Raw genomic sequence first — 12197 nt, 5'->3', positions numbered from 1 at the left:
TGGGAACACGGGGGAGAGAGAGGTTTCATCTGTCTGGGAGGGCTGGAGAAGCCTTCCTGGAGGATGGGACACTTGAGCTCAGTCCTGAAGGATGGGCAGGCCCCTGACAAATGGGGAAGGAAGCATTAGGGTAAGGAAGACACGAGGTAAAAGTGATCTAACTGCCCAAGTGAGAGTGAGGCACGTGTACACGTGTTGGGTCAAGTAGGGATTATGGCAGGAAACGTAAAGGCACTGGGGAGTCACTGAAGAATTCTGAGCACTGAAGACCTTTTGATCTTCTGACTTTCCAGAGACGGCTCCTCTGCTTGTAGTTATGGGCAGTGTCGGCTGTGTTGTGTGGCATGAGATTCCACTTGTATCCTTTCTTTCTGGGGAGCTGTCTCAAGGAAAAGGACCTTGTTCTTTTGTTTCCTTTCATCCAGGCTTGATATCCTGTTTGTCATTTCCTCTCCCTTTCCTTTGATGCTTTTGGCAAGGGAAGTCACACCGTGGGTTCTTCCTGTGACGTCCGGATCAGGTATTTGACCCGTGTTTCCTCAGGACAGTTCTTTTCGGTGAGTTAGATGGGTCAGCGAGTAAACTGTCATTCCTGTCCACGGGGTGAAACCTCCAGAAAGGTTAGGATTAAAAGTGCTAGAGAAAGAAGCATGCAGACAAAAAGGCGGGACACGCATCCAAGCACAGGACAGCGTGCCGTGGACTGAGCGAGGTCTCAGAATAGAAGGTGCTTCTCTTGGGATTCACACTGCAGGCCTTGGCAGGCAGCCCGCCTTGATCACCGTTAATTTTCAGACTTCAGAATTGGGCACTGCACCTTGGTGTTAAGCTGTTAACCTCCACTATCATGGCCACAGCTGCCAGGAAGAATTCCTCTTTCAAGCTGTGGCCTTCATCTGGACACGCCACAAAGGGTAAATGTTCCTACATCCAGTCCCATGATTCTGAGACTCTGTATACACCCAGGCAATTCCCACTCCTTTACTGCAGGACACACACACAGCAGAGCCGTCCTGGAGTGGATCGGGGCACTGCAGCTGTAGAGAGAGAGAAGAGGGCCCGGGAGAGTGTGCGCACGCATGTGCACCTGTGCACAGAGGTGTGTAGTCCTCTCGGTGCATATCGGACGCATAGGATGGGAACTCCCTTCCTGGCCGACGGTTTTTTCCTTCTACTTTCTGAAAGAATAAAATTGGAAACAGTGTGGATACTTTGAGGAAATTAATGATATTTCTAGAGCCTAGCTTTTCACAGTTTAAGTCTGCTCTGGGTCTAGAGACAGATTACAGTTTCCAGATTCAAAAGGTCTTTTCCTTGCTGTGTGCTGTGAAGCTACACCCAGGCCAACAGCAGAGGGCTCCCTCAACCTTACAAGCTGGTACTGATGCTTGGAAGGCTGAGCCGTGCAAATGAGAGAAGAAATGCAGATCTGACTGTGCGTTTAAAATCCAGTGCCCCGAAGTACTTTTGGAGAGGAGAAACCCTAACCCATCCTGAAAGCAGACTTCAGCAAGAAGGCATTTGCTGGCGTTTACAGTAGGTGACACTGTTTAAATTCCTGGATCAAGGTCCGCGTAACGTTTATGCTCAGAGTAACACATAGCTAAGTCATCCTTCAGAGAGAGTAGCAAGCAGGACCACTCTCTGACCAGTGCTTTCGTTGCTTCTGGACTGGTGGCTGGATGATTCCTAAATATTGAATCCCGGCACGCCGGTCACCCTCCATCCCAGGTCCAGACCAAAGCTCCGCAGACGCCAGATCCCCATGTGGCATTTGCCCCAAATCATGCCAGCTGAACTCGCAGTGCCTGGCTGATAAAGCGCAGTGTCAGGGGAGCTAATGGCCACTATGTGTTAGGGCCCCTGGAGCCGGCCAGCTGCTCTCAGGACGGAAGAGGCTGCATGGTGAAAATGGAATCAGGAAGAGGAAACTGGTCACTGCCAAAACAGCACCCACCTGAGGTTGCTGTCTCTTGGGAGTGTTCTGATTGTCCACCTGAAGCACAGCAGGCTAGGCTCTGAGAGCAGGTATTAGTTAAAAGCGGGGTGCTCTCCTCCGCAGGATTTGCTAGACAACCTCTGTCCAGGTCTTTCCTTCTGACTCCTTTGTTCTTAGCTCTAGGCGGATAGTCCTCTGAGGTGTGTTACACTGAGTGATGACACTGACTCAAACAGTCAGGTAGGCTTCTCTGCAGACACTGCAGGAGAATGCCCCAGACGCCTCGATTACGTTTGGGAGATATCTTGGTCTTATATTCGGGGGTGATGGGGTCACACCTAGTCAGTGGCTGAGGTTTATTAATCTTTTCAAATTCCAGGGAAGAGCAGGCACCATCCTGTGAACAAAGTCTGCCTCCCACCTGTCTCCTGTAAAGAGGCACCGAACAGGGGAGCCAGGGCAGATGGCCACAGGGCAGCCTGGAGCGCAGAGCGCTGAGGGGACTTGCGGGGTGTGGGCCTTGTGAGCTCAGGGTTAATCAGCACGATCTGGGGCCGTTTCCGGGAAGAGGCATGTGTCCTCCTCATGACGGAAAGGCAAACGCGTATGAGTAGAAACTTTGGGGAAGCCGCTCCAGGCTCCTGCGGTGGGAAACTCAGCGGTTTCTGTTTGTGCTGGCTCCGTTCGTTCACATGTTTCTCATCAGCCACATTCAGATCGATTCCATTTGCAGAGCTCTCCTGGCAGTCTTGGCGCGGGAGACTCGGTGGCAGAGTCTCCTGCAGTTCTGACCCTGCCCGGGCTCTGCTCTTCTCGTGTAGTTTCTTGGCGCTTTAGCTCGTAAGCAGAAATGGGCTAAGCAGACGCGGTGGCTGAGCAAATCCAAATGTAAAACAGAACGCTGGCACACCAAACCAAGAGATTTCTCTACGTGTGGGGAGCGGGAACTCAGGGAGGGATAGTGAGGGACCAGGAAAGGGAGGGGCTACGTGAGAACCAGATGGCGTCGCGCTCCCATCCCGTCGGCATCCTCGCTAACTGTGCCCCTCTACTCTTCCGTCTCACTAATGGGTGCAATATAAAATACTTGTGTTCCTGGCCCTCACGGAGGATGTGACCCATGACACTGTGACACCACTTAATTCTTTTCAGTTAAATTAATCCTTTAACTCAGCTTTGCAGACTTTCGTCAGCTTCCTTCTTGGCGCCCGCCTCCCTAGCCCCACCCGTGTCCCACGTGGGACCCATCGTTTCTTCCTCCACCTGATGCTGACTCTTCTTGTACCATTAGGGAGGATGCTTGTCATCCCACTCTTTGAGCTGACACAGCAGAGAAAGGCCATCTGGTTGGAGACACGTCCGGTCCCTCTCTTCCCACTGCTGAGACTAGGAAAAAGGCACTGCTGTCCACAGCCCTTGGCTGTGTTTCCCAGGGCCGGACGGCATGTGTGCTGTTGCTCTTGTCCTGCGTGTTGCTGTCTGGATTTGATTTCTGCATGTGCGGCTCATGGGGTCTGAAATTAGGGTGGAGACCTAAGTCTCAAGAAGGAGAGAGTCCATTGGCTTCAGCTTCAAGACACTGATCCAATCCAGTAAAGCTGGTATGGACACATGCACATGCGCACACACACACACACACACATGTGCACACAAGGTGGTCTCACAGTCACACAGTTTAAAATTCAAAAGGCACAAAAGGGCCTATGTACCGTTCCACACTCCTGCCCCCAGCTTCTTAGTCCCTCTCTGCAGGCGACCAGTGTTGACAGTGTCTCGTGTGTCCTTCCAGATGTGTTTTAAACATACATTAGCAAATAAATCACACATTTCCCCATAATTGGTAGCATACTATATATGTATATATACATATATAGTTCAATGTCTTTTTTTTCCACCTTCTAAATGGCTGCAAAGTATATCATTGAATGAATTTCCATAATTTATTTAACTAGTCCCATATGGATGGGCATTTGGTAGTTTCCAATTTTTTGCTATTGTAAAAAAATAAAGTGGATATTTTGATCCTTGGATCTTGTGTTTACTTCCCAAGGCTCAGCACTCTGAGGGGTGAGGAGTGTGGTCCACCGTCCAGCCAGGAGCTGGATGTGAAGCCCCAGACCACTGAGTCAGACACGTCCAGGTTTGCTCTTCTGTCCCTCCTAACTTGCCATCACGCAGAGAACTTACGCTACCAATTCTGATGTTCACTAAATTAGGTAATTTTATGCTTTTCTTTCTCTTTCCTGGCCTCCAGCCTCCTCCAGCCCAGCAATCTGGTTGTAACCAAAATACCGTTCCAGCAAGTGATGCCCCCACTCTCCTGAGACTTAGGGTGTTGGATTTCCTACGTTTCTGTAGCATGTGATAATGTGCAAAGCACTCTCACATAACATTCTTTCACTTAATTCTCACACAAGTTATTTGAGGTTGGCAGGACATTTTCTAGATGAAGGAACTGAGGCTCAGAGGGACTGCCTGGTTTGCTCAACTTAGCTGATAAATGACAGACACAGAACTTAAAGCCAGATCACCTAACCCCCAGTCTACTGCTTTCCTCATCCATACACTAACCCTTTTGCTGTGTATGTGACATTTAAGTCAGCTTTCCATTTGGAATATGGCAGAGGCTGAAGTTCTAGCAAGTTCATTCTCAAATTTCATTTCCATCAATAGATAGATTGAGGCTATTCAGACAAAAGGAACGATGGACCAGTTTATCCACAGGGATCCCCTTGGATCGTCCAACAAGCCAAGGGCAGCGTCGGTTGTCCGGGGAGCAGGACGAGCGGGGTGGGAGAGGGGCCAGGGCCGGAAACACGCGTGACGTGGAGGTCGGGGTGGGCTCCCCAGTGGGGAGGAGAGGAGAGGAGAGGAGCAGAACGTGTGGTGGATCTGCCGCGGGCCATGCTCACCCATTAACCACTCACAGAACTTGGGGAGGACGCGCACACGTGTGGCCAAGGCTGTTCTGGTGCCCACGTGGCCATGCTGTGCTGGGCCGGCAGCCGGCCAGAGCTGCCCAGGGCGGCGAGGGACTGAGTGACTGCAGACACCAGTGCCGAGTGCAGCCCTGTGCTGGTCCCAGCCTCCTCCCTCCAGCTCACAGTGGGACTCCTTTCTCCCCCAGGATGTGTTTTCTCTCCCTCAGCTCCTCAGAGGAGGGGGAGCCTTGCTGGGGGCCCCACTGAGAGAGACACTGGACCGAGAGGCAGGGCCGGGCTACCGCAGGCTCAGATGCTGAGCTAAGGTCTCGAGGATTATCCTACAGGCAGTGGGGGTTACGGCGGGACTTCCAGGGAGTTCTCGCTCGCTCTCCACGCACACACACCACGGAAAGGCTGCATGAGGACTCAGCGAGAAGGTGGCCGTCTGCCAGCCAGGCAGTGGGTTCTCACCGGGAACTGCGCGACTGCACCCTGGCCTTGGGCTTCCAGCCTCCAGAACCACGAGCATCAGCTTTCTGTTGTTTAAGCCCCTAGTGTGTGGTACTTTGTTGTGGCAGCCTGACCTGACGGAGCCAAGCACGCAGCCATGCGGATGGCAGGGCTTTGGCTCCAGCAGCCTGGGGTGAGCACAGAATCCTTGCTCTCATGGAGCTAATGGTCTGGTGGGGAGGGGAGGGAGGCATGGAATGAGCCATTAACACGGATGTATGTACAGTTACTGACATGGGGGTGAGTAACGGGGCCTCACCCAGACGAGGGAAGACGGAGGAAGACTTCCAAGGACGTGACCTTCAACCTGAGACCTGAAGGATGGGTGGAGAGAGAAGGCGTGGGCAGAGGGAGGAGCGTCGCAGGCTCAGGGAGGGCACGTGTGAAGCTGGGAGGAGAAAGGGCTGGAGAGAAACTGACAAGACACAGCGGCACCAGAGGGGGAGAAGGGCCTGCTCCTGGGGACGGGTCTAAGAGGACTTGCAGGTCTTGTTAAGGGGTTTAGATTTATGTTCTCAGTGCAATGGGGAGCCACTAGAGGGTTTAGGTGGAGAAGTGATGTGATCCAACTTTCGTGTTAAAAGATAACTCTGAATAATGTAAGACTCAGATGGGAGGGAGAGACGTCCGAGGGCCGTCGATGCTGTCCTGGGGTATGTGGGGTCCTGAGCCAGGGGAATTAGAGAGAAGTGGGTGCATGTGAGGGCCAGTGGGCAGGATGGGTGGGGGGAGGGCAGCAGAAGACAGGTAACAGGCCCAGCAACTGGGAGAGGGGAAGTCGAGGACACTGAGTGTGGGGGGAAGCTGGAAACAGAAGGGCCCATGGCTCAGGAGACAGATCCAGCCTGTGCAGAAGGGAGTCAACAGAGCTGGCCTGAGGCTGCCGTCCTTAGAAAGGCCTGATTGCAAGGCTGGCTCTTGGCTGGCGTCTGGGAACTTGGCTCTCAGAGTGTCCCCATCACCGGTTAACTGATAAGGCTGGTTTTCTGTGCCTAGAATGTTTGTGCAGACAGTATGATTTATGCTGAACACCTACTTTCCTTCTGGGAGTCTGGAATGTTGGGTATGTGCTCGGCATACGGTGCCTACATGACCAGCTCCCAAGTAAGGTCCTGAGCTCTGTGTTTTCATCGCTGGGGGACTAGTGAGCTCTGTGCTGCCCCTGGGGAGGAAGAGCACACAGAAGCCTCACGTGGGTGCCTCTGGACCCATCCGTGTCTCTGTCCCTTATGATTCATTCCACTTGGCATCCTCGCTGTGTCTCTGTCATAAATCTCAGCCATGAGCATGGCGCACACTGAGTCTTGCGACTTTGAGCACATCTCTGAATGATGGGGTGGTGTTGGGGACCCCTGACATAGCCTCAGGGCTTAAGTTTGGGAGTGATCAGCAAGCAGAAGATACCTGTAGTCACGGGCACACATGAGACCACCCAGGAAGAGCGAGGAGAGCCCCGAGGATCTCTGCAAGTTAGGGGTGACCGGAGGCAGGATCTGCAAAGGAGACCAGAGAGAGGAAGGTCTGCAGGACTTAGCACAAGGTCATTGATGGCCTTGGCAAGGCTGTCCCGTGGGCAGTTGGAGAGAGCTGGCTTGTTAAGGGGTGAGGAGGATGGAAGGAGCAGAGAGGGACTTGAGGAGGTGTAAATATATTGGTTGTAAGATTGGAAAAAAACTTGATCCTTTTTTTTTCTCATTTGTTAAGTGCCTGCTGTATGACAGGCTCCAGGCCAGACTTGAGTGGTGCAGGGGGACACAGGTGTGGCCAGGGCCTCGCGGAGTGTGTGGTCCTGCAGTGAAGACAGGAGGGAACTGCCTGTGTGCTGAGTGTCTGAAAAGCAAAGTGCACAACACCATGGGGGTGTTTAACCTAATCCGAGGGTTTCTTTGACGAAGTGACCGTGAACCTGGGACTTTATGAAGAAGGAGGAGTTTGTTGAAGTCGGGAGAGGAGGAAAAGGAAGAGGGACATTTTGGGGAGAGAAAAGAATATATACAAGCCGAGGACCTTGAAAGGTGGAATCTAGAAGGGACTGATTCTGATGGGAGGGAAATTCCTTAACACGTAACAGAAACAGGAAAAGAGGATGGATTTTAAAAGGCTAGCTATACAGGTGAGACCTTAGGATCCGTGGCAAGAAACAGCCTTCTTGTGTGACGACCTTCATTCTCTTGTGGGGCAGGGTTTTTGTTTTTTTTTTAATTCCCATCCCTTTTCTGAGATCTAGTACATTTGGAGGCTAGAAAAACTGAAGGGGTCTTTGGTAACATAACTCAAGCTGGAGAGGAGGGGGACATTCTTTCAGCATCACAACCCACCAGGGACAGCCGAGCAGGAAGCCGAGGTTGGCGTGGTGGAAAGTCTGCTGTCCTTGGTTCTGTCCTCATGCAGACTTCTCCACCTTCCCTCCCTCTACCCCGAGATCTGAGGGTCCTGCTCCACCCAGCAGTGAAAGCAGACACAGTGGAACGGCTGAGAAATCATGGCAGGGAGCAAGCCCAAGGAAAGGTATTACTCTGGGTGGCTGAGGATGACGGGGCAGGAAGCTGAGCCACGGGGGCTCCTGGATGCCCCAACCCTATGTGCTGTGCCCTGGGGGACCTGGGAGATTAAAGGTCGAGAAATCATCGTCTGAATCTTCACTCTCCTATGGGCTTGACAGCAGTTGAATTCTGCCTCTTATCTAAAATAAGGTAGAATCAGAATCTGGTGTTCCTCTGGATTTGTGTCTGTAACTGGACCAGCCAGCAGTGAGACGGTGTCCCCTCTCTCCTTCTGTCCCAGGAGAGGCAGTGTTGGGCTCTGCTTTGGAGGAGGAGGAGGCAAGGTCTTCCTCTCGTGGCAGGATCATGAGTTTGAGAGGAGAGCGGAGAAAGCGGAGGACGATTTTGCAGAGCAGCAGCCATAGAGCTGACTAGGGAAGCCTGCTCAGGCTGCCCGTCAGAGTTTCCACTGGAAGTGCTGACTTCACAGTGGCTCCCGTGGGCTCGGAGCCGGGGCCCGGTTGTCAGCACAGTGGGGATGAGCCTGAGGCAGAGGGCGGCGGGGGCTGGGTGGGCTTGCTGTGGGGCACCAGGTGGGGCAGGGAAGTTGGGAATGTTGGCAAGATCGAGTTGGCAAGTTCATGCTGGAACGCAGACTCTAAGCAGCACGAGGAGAGAAGAAAGACAGACAGAGGACAGAGAAAGGGGGACACATGTATGTGCGGGCAGTCAAGGACCTGAAGTTCCCTAGAATAAGTGTAAGGGGAGCAGTGAGAGGTCTGGAAGGATGAGAACTTGTGGCTGGGGAGCAGGATGTTTAAATCTATGACCTCAGAGGTGGAGAAGTTCTAAGTAACGAGCAAGTTCAGGATGTGGCCTTGGGAGGCCTGCACTGACCCTCGTCATCGCCGAGACCCTCTCTCTGATCCAACATGCACACCGCTTTCCTCTGTCCTTTCAGCCTCTGACGCACCTCCCGTCTCAGCTAACCTTTTCCCACTTTCTGGTCCAGCAAGAGGAACTCACAGCCTCTTTTCTTGCTTCCGGAGGAATTTATTCCACATGTGTCTGATTCATTTGCGTTTACAGAAACTCAAAATCTCCTGTGTCCAAGAACCCTTTCAACTATTATTTTCTTCCCTTTCTTAGAAACAGGAAGTTGTGTTTGGCTGAGGACAAGCTCTTCCAGTGCCCCTGGGACTTACAAGATGTTTGGAATGAGGAACGGTGAGGACTGGGGAAGACTCTGCCGCGCCCTCCTTTCCTGGGGCTGTTGTGTATCTGCCAGGGGTAGGCTGGGCAGCTCGTGGGGATGGACAACTAGCCAGAACCTTCCTGTCTCTCGTTGCTGAGCCCAAGGCCCGAGGGAAAGTATGTCCTAAGAGACAGGTGGGTTTGGAGGCTCCTGTGTTCCTCCAGCACTGGCGTCACAGCTCAGGATCTGCTGGTGCACGGGGTTTCATCTTTTTCTTCCCAACACTTGAGCGGAGTCTAGTTTTGGGGGTGTGGACTGGCTGATACTCAGTTTTACGCAGAGAAGTCCCGCTCCCTCCCCAGCGGAATATGAGAGAAGGTTCCCTCTCTGAAGAGGCGCGAACCCGGCTGGAATGGGGCACACCTGTTTGGCTAAGTCTGGCCGCGCTGTTGGGAAGTGTTAACCTAGAAAGCAGACAGGTGCCTGGAGGGACCGACGTGGGGCCCATGAGGCAGGGCAGCAGCAGGGTCACACCCAACCGCCCTGCTCGCTCAGGGCTCCAACCTCTAGGGCCCCTCGCGTGTTATTTTGTTCTGTTCAGTTTTTTCATATGTAAGGTCGATCTGACCACACTGCGTCTCCAGTGCTTTCCTGGATTGAACCAGCAAGAATGTTAGCTTAGGTTGGTGCCCTCTTTCTCTGACATGTCCTGGGGGCAGCTTTCTTGAAGGACCACGGGGAAATGTGCTGTGCTAGGAGAGACCTCTCTCAGAAGGACACATTGTCCTGCAGCCGAGGGCCACCACGGGCCAGTGAACCCCTGGTTACCTTCCTCCAGGGCAGGGGTGCTGTGGCATCTCCCCCTCCCCTGCTGTCACACTAGGACCCAGGGGCAATGCCTGCTCAGGGCCGTGGGGTGGCAACGGTCTGAAGGACGGTGGAATCAGGGGTGGGGGATGCTGCGGGGGTAGACGTCTCTCCGCTCGGCACAGCGCAGAGCCGGGGTGAAGAAGGACAGGCGTCAGGACGGTGGTTCAGCCTTGCCTCAGTGCTGCCTGCGCAGCCTTCCCCGCGCTCACCCTGTCCTGTGTTTGACTGTGGCCGTGTATTCAGTAATTAAGTTCCACTCACCCTAGAGGCAAAAGGAATTGATGAGGCTGTGGCCGCAGAAATCTGGAAATCCAACGATAGCACTACGTCTGGTCCGCTCTGGTAAATTCCGCATTTCTGTCCACCCTGAGAGACAGACCACTCCCAATTCCCCAGCAGCCACAGGGAGACCCCCGCTTCCCCCCGGGGGAGGGGCGCTTGGAGGCCCGAGAGGCACAGCTGGTGGGGCAGAGGTCGCTGTGTGCTCTGCAGCCTCTTTCCCAGCGACCAGGGGGACTTGGGCACTGAAGGTCTTGGGCCATGTGTGAAGGCCTGGCACCCGGCACCGCCTTGCGGCTCCCAGACCCGCGAAGGCAGTCGCGACAAGGCCGTTCTCTCCGTTTGCCTGGACCACGTGTTGCATATATCAAGACAAAGCAAAGCCAACATACTATTAGGACCCTTCCTATTGTACCTGTCTTTTTTTTTTTTTTTATCCCTTGGTGGTGGTGGGAGGGTGGGGGAAGGTTTGGAGAAAATGAAGAGGGATCCACCAGAGGAAAGCAAGAAGAACTGCGTGTTTGGACGCGGGTGAGGAGGACGGTCCGGAGGAAGAGGCCCGCTTGGTTGCAACGCCCAAGCACCGAGAGCCTAAAGCCTAGTGGGCGTCATCAGCGAGCAAGGGGCGGGGCTGGTGGGAGGACCGCCCCCCCCAGGGAAAAACGTCCCCAGGAGAGAGGGGTGGTGGGCTAAGGTGGCTCAGGGAACAGTAACGTGGCGTACTTTAGTAAGTTAACAAGTCCTCCAGTCAGCTACAGGGAGATAAAGGGCAGAGAATAAACCCCAGACAGGGACTCACTTGTCTTAAGGATGGAAGGCTGGAAATGAACTTTGATGCTAATGTACCACCTTTGAAATATTTCTGGCTGGAGCTCGGAGGACGCAGATAAATTACCAAGTTACCTGCCGAGCCAGGGCCCTGGGGACCTCCACGAGGAGGCACCAGTGCTATTTCTGTTGGGAACCCGAGCTCGAAGATGCGGACAGCCAGCAGAGGAACTGCAGCCTTCCCTTCTCTGGGCTGGAGGGGTGGTCGTGCTTGGCCAGGGGAAATGACAGCATGATCTCTCTCTACGGATCTGTTTTCTGCGTCCCCGAGCTGCAGCTGTTGGATTTCCAGACACAAACAAGCATGTATTCTGTGAGCCTCGCCGGGCCCACACAGCAAGGAAGAGCCAAGCCGGATTCCTTTCTGCTTTGCACATCAGCAGCTCTGCTGCCAGCTGAACTCCAGGGCAGACTGTGTGCCTGGTGAAGATGCGGGCAGTGGGGGTGGCACAGCTGGACTGGTGTGAGCAACTGCTGGGGGCACACTTGGCCTTGATCATTTGGGGGAGAATAAGAAAAGGAAGGAGACGAAGAGTTGCAGAAACACACACCGATCAGTCTCGACAAAACTGGTGCACAGCAGGGAAGAGTCTGGTGTAGGACATGCCTGTGTGCGTGCTTGTTTAGGCTTCGGTAAGCCTGGCCTCCCGGTTGCTGACGAACCGGCTGGGAAAAGCAGGCCACTGTGCAGACTGCACGCCAGCCGAGGGAACGGGAGGGGCTGGAAGCCCGTTTGCCCTACTCGTGCCCCAGCGGCCCAAGTCCTCCCAGCGGGCACCTCTCTGTATCACACAAGGGCTCCATGTAGCATCCTGTCTGTCCAGGCCACTTTCTGCTTGAAGGGATCTTGAGAGAAAGCTAAGTGGAGGGAGGGGGTGGGGCGGTCAAAGTTGATGGGAAAAGCGAAGATGCAAATTTAGATACTTCCCTCTTATCACTAGAATGTCATTTCCTGATGTTATCTGTTCCTTCTAACCCACCAGGACCAAGGACTAAGCTCCCTCTACACCAGACCATATGGAGGACGGGCCAGGGGCTTCCTCTGAGCTTGGAAGAGCTGAGGTGATACGGAGGGAAGACAGGGTTTTGGTGGCTCGGGGAGGTTTCAGGTGGCTGCTGGGGAAGGCCATTCTGTGTCAAAGGGCTGACTGGGACAGTTGCAGTTTGCT

At 53.7% G+C, this 12197-nt stretch overlaps 1 long non-coding RNA gene across 4 annotated transcripts in view; it reads left to right on the top strand.

Moving 5' to 3' along the window:
• The window catches only part of LOC116276707 (uncharacterized), an 85802-nt gene that overhangs the window by 43109 nt on the left and 30496 nt on the right, over positions 1–12197 (top strand). For all 4 annotated transcript variants that reach the window (XR_012066688.1, XR_012066690.1, XR_012066689.1 and 1 more), the window contains 2 exons: positions 9006–9083; positions 12012–12090. This is a non-coding gene — a long non-coding RNA (uncharacterized lncRNA). The remainder of the gene's footprint in view (positions 1–9005; positions 9084–12011; positions 12091–12197) is intronic.

This window comes from Vicugna pacos, chromosome 33 (genome assembly GCF_048564905.1).
Source record: "Vicugna pacos chromosome 33, VicPac4, whole genome shotgun sequence".
NCBI classification, from domain to species: Eukaryota; Metazoa; Chordata; class Mammalia; order Artiodactyla; family Camelidae; genus Vicugna; species Vicugna pacos.
Note: the sequence above shows the minus strand (reverse complement) of the source record. Positions and strands in the feature narration are given on the sequence as shown.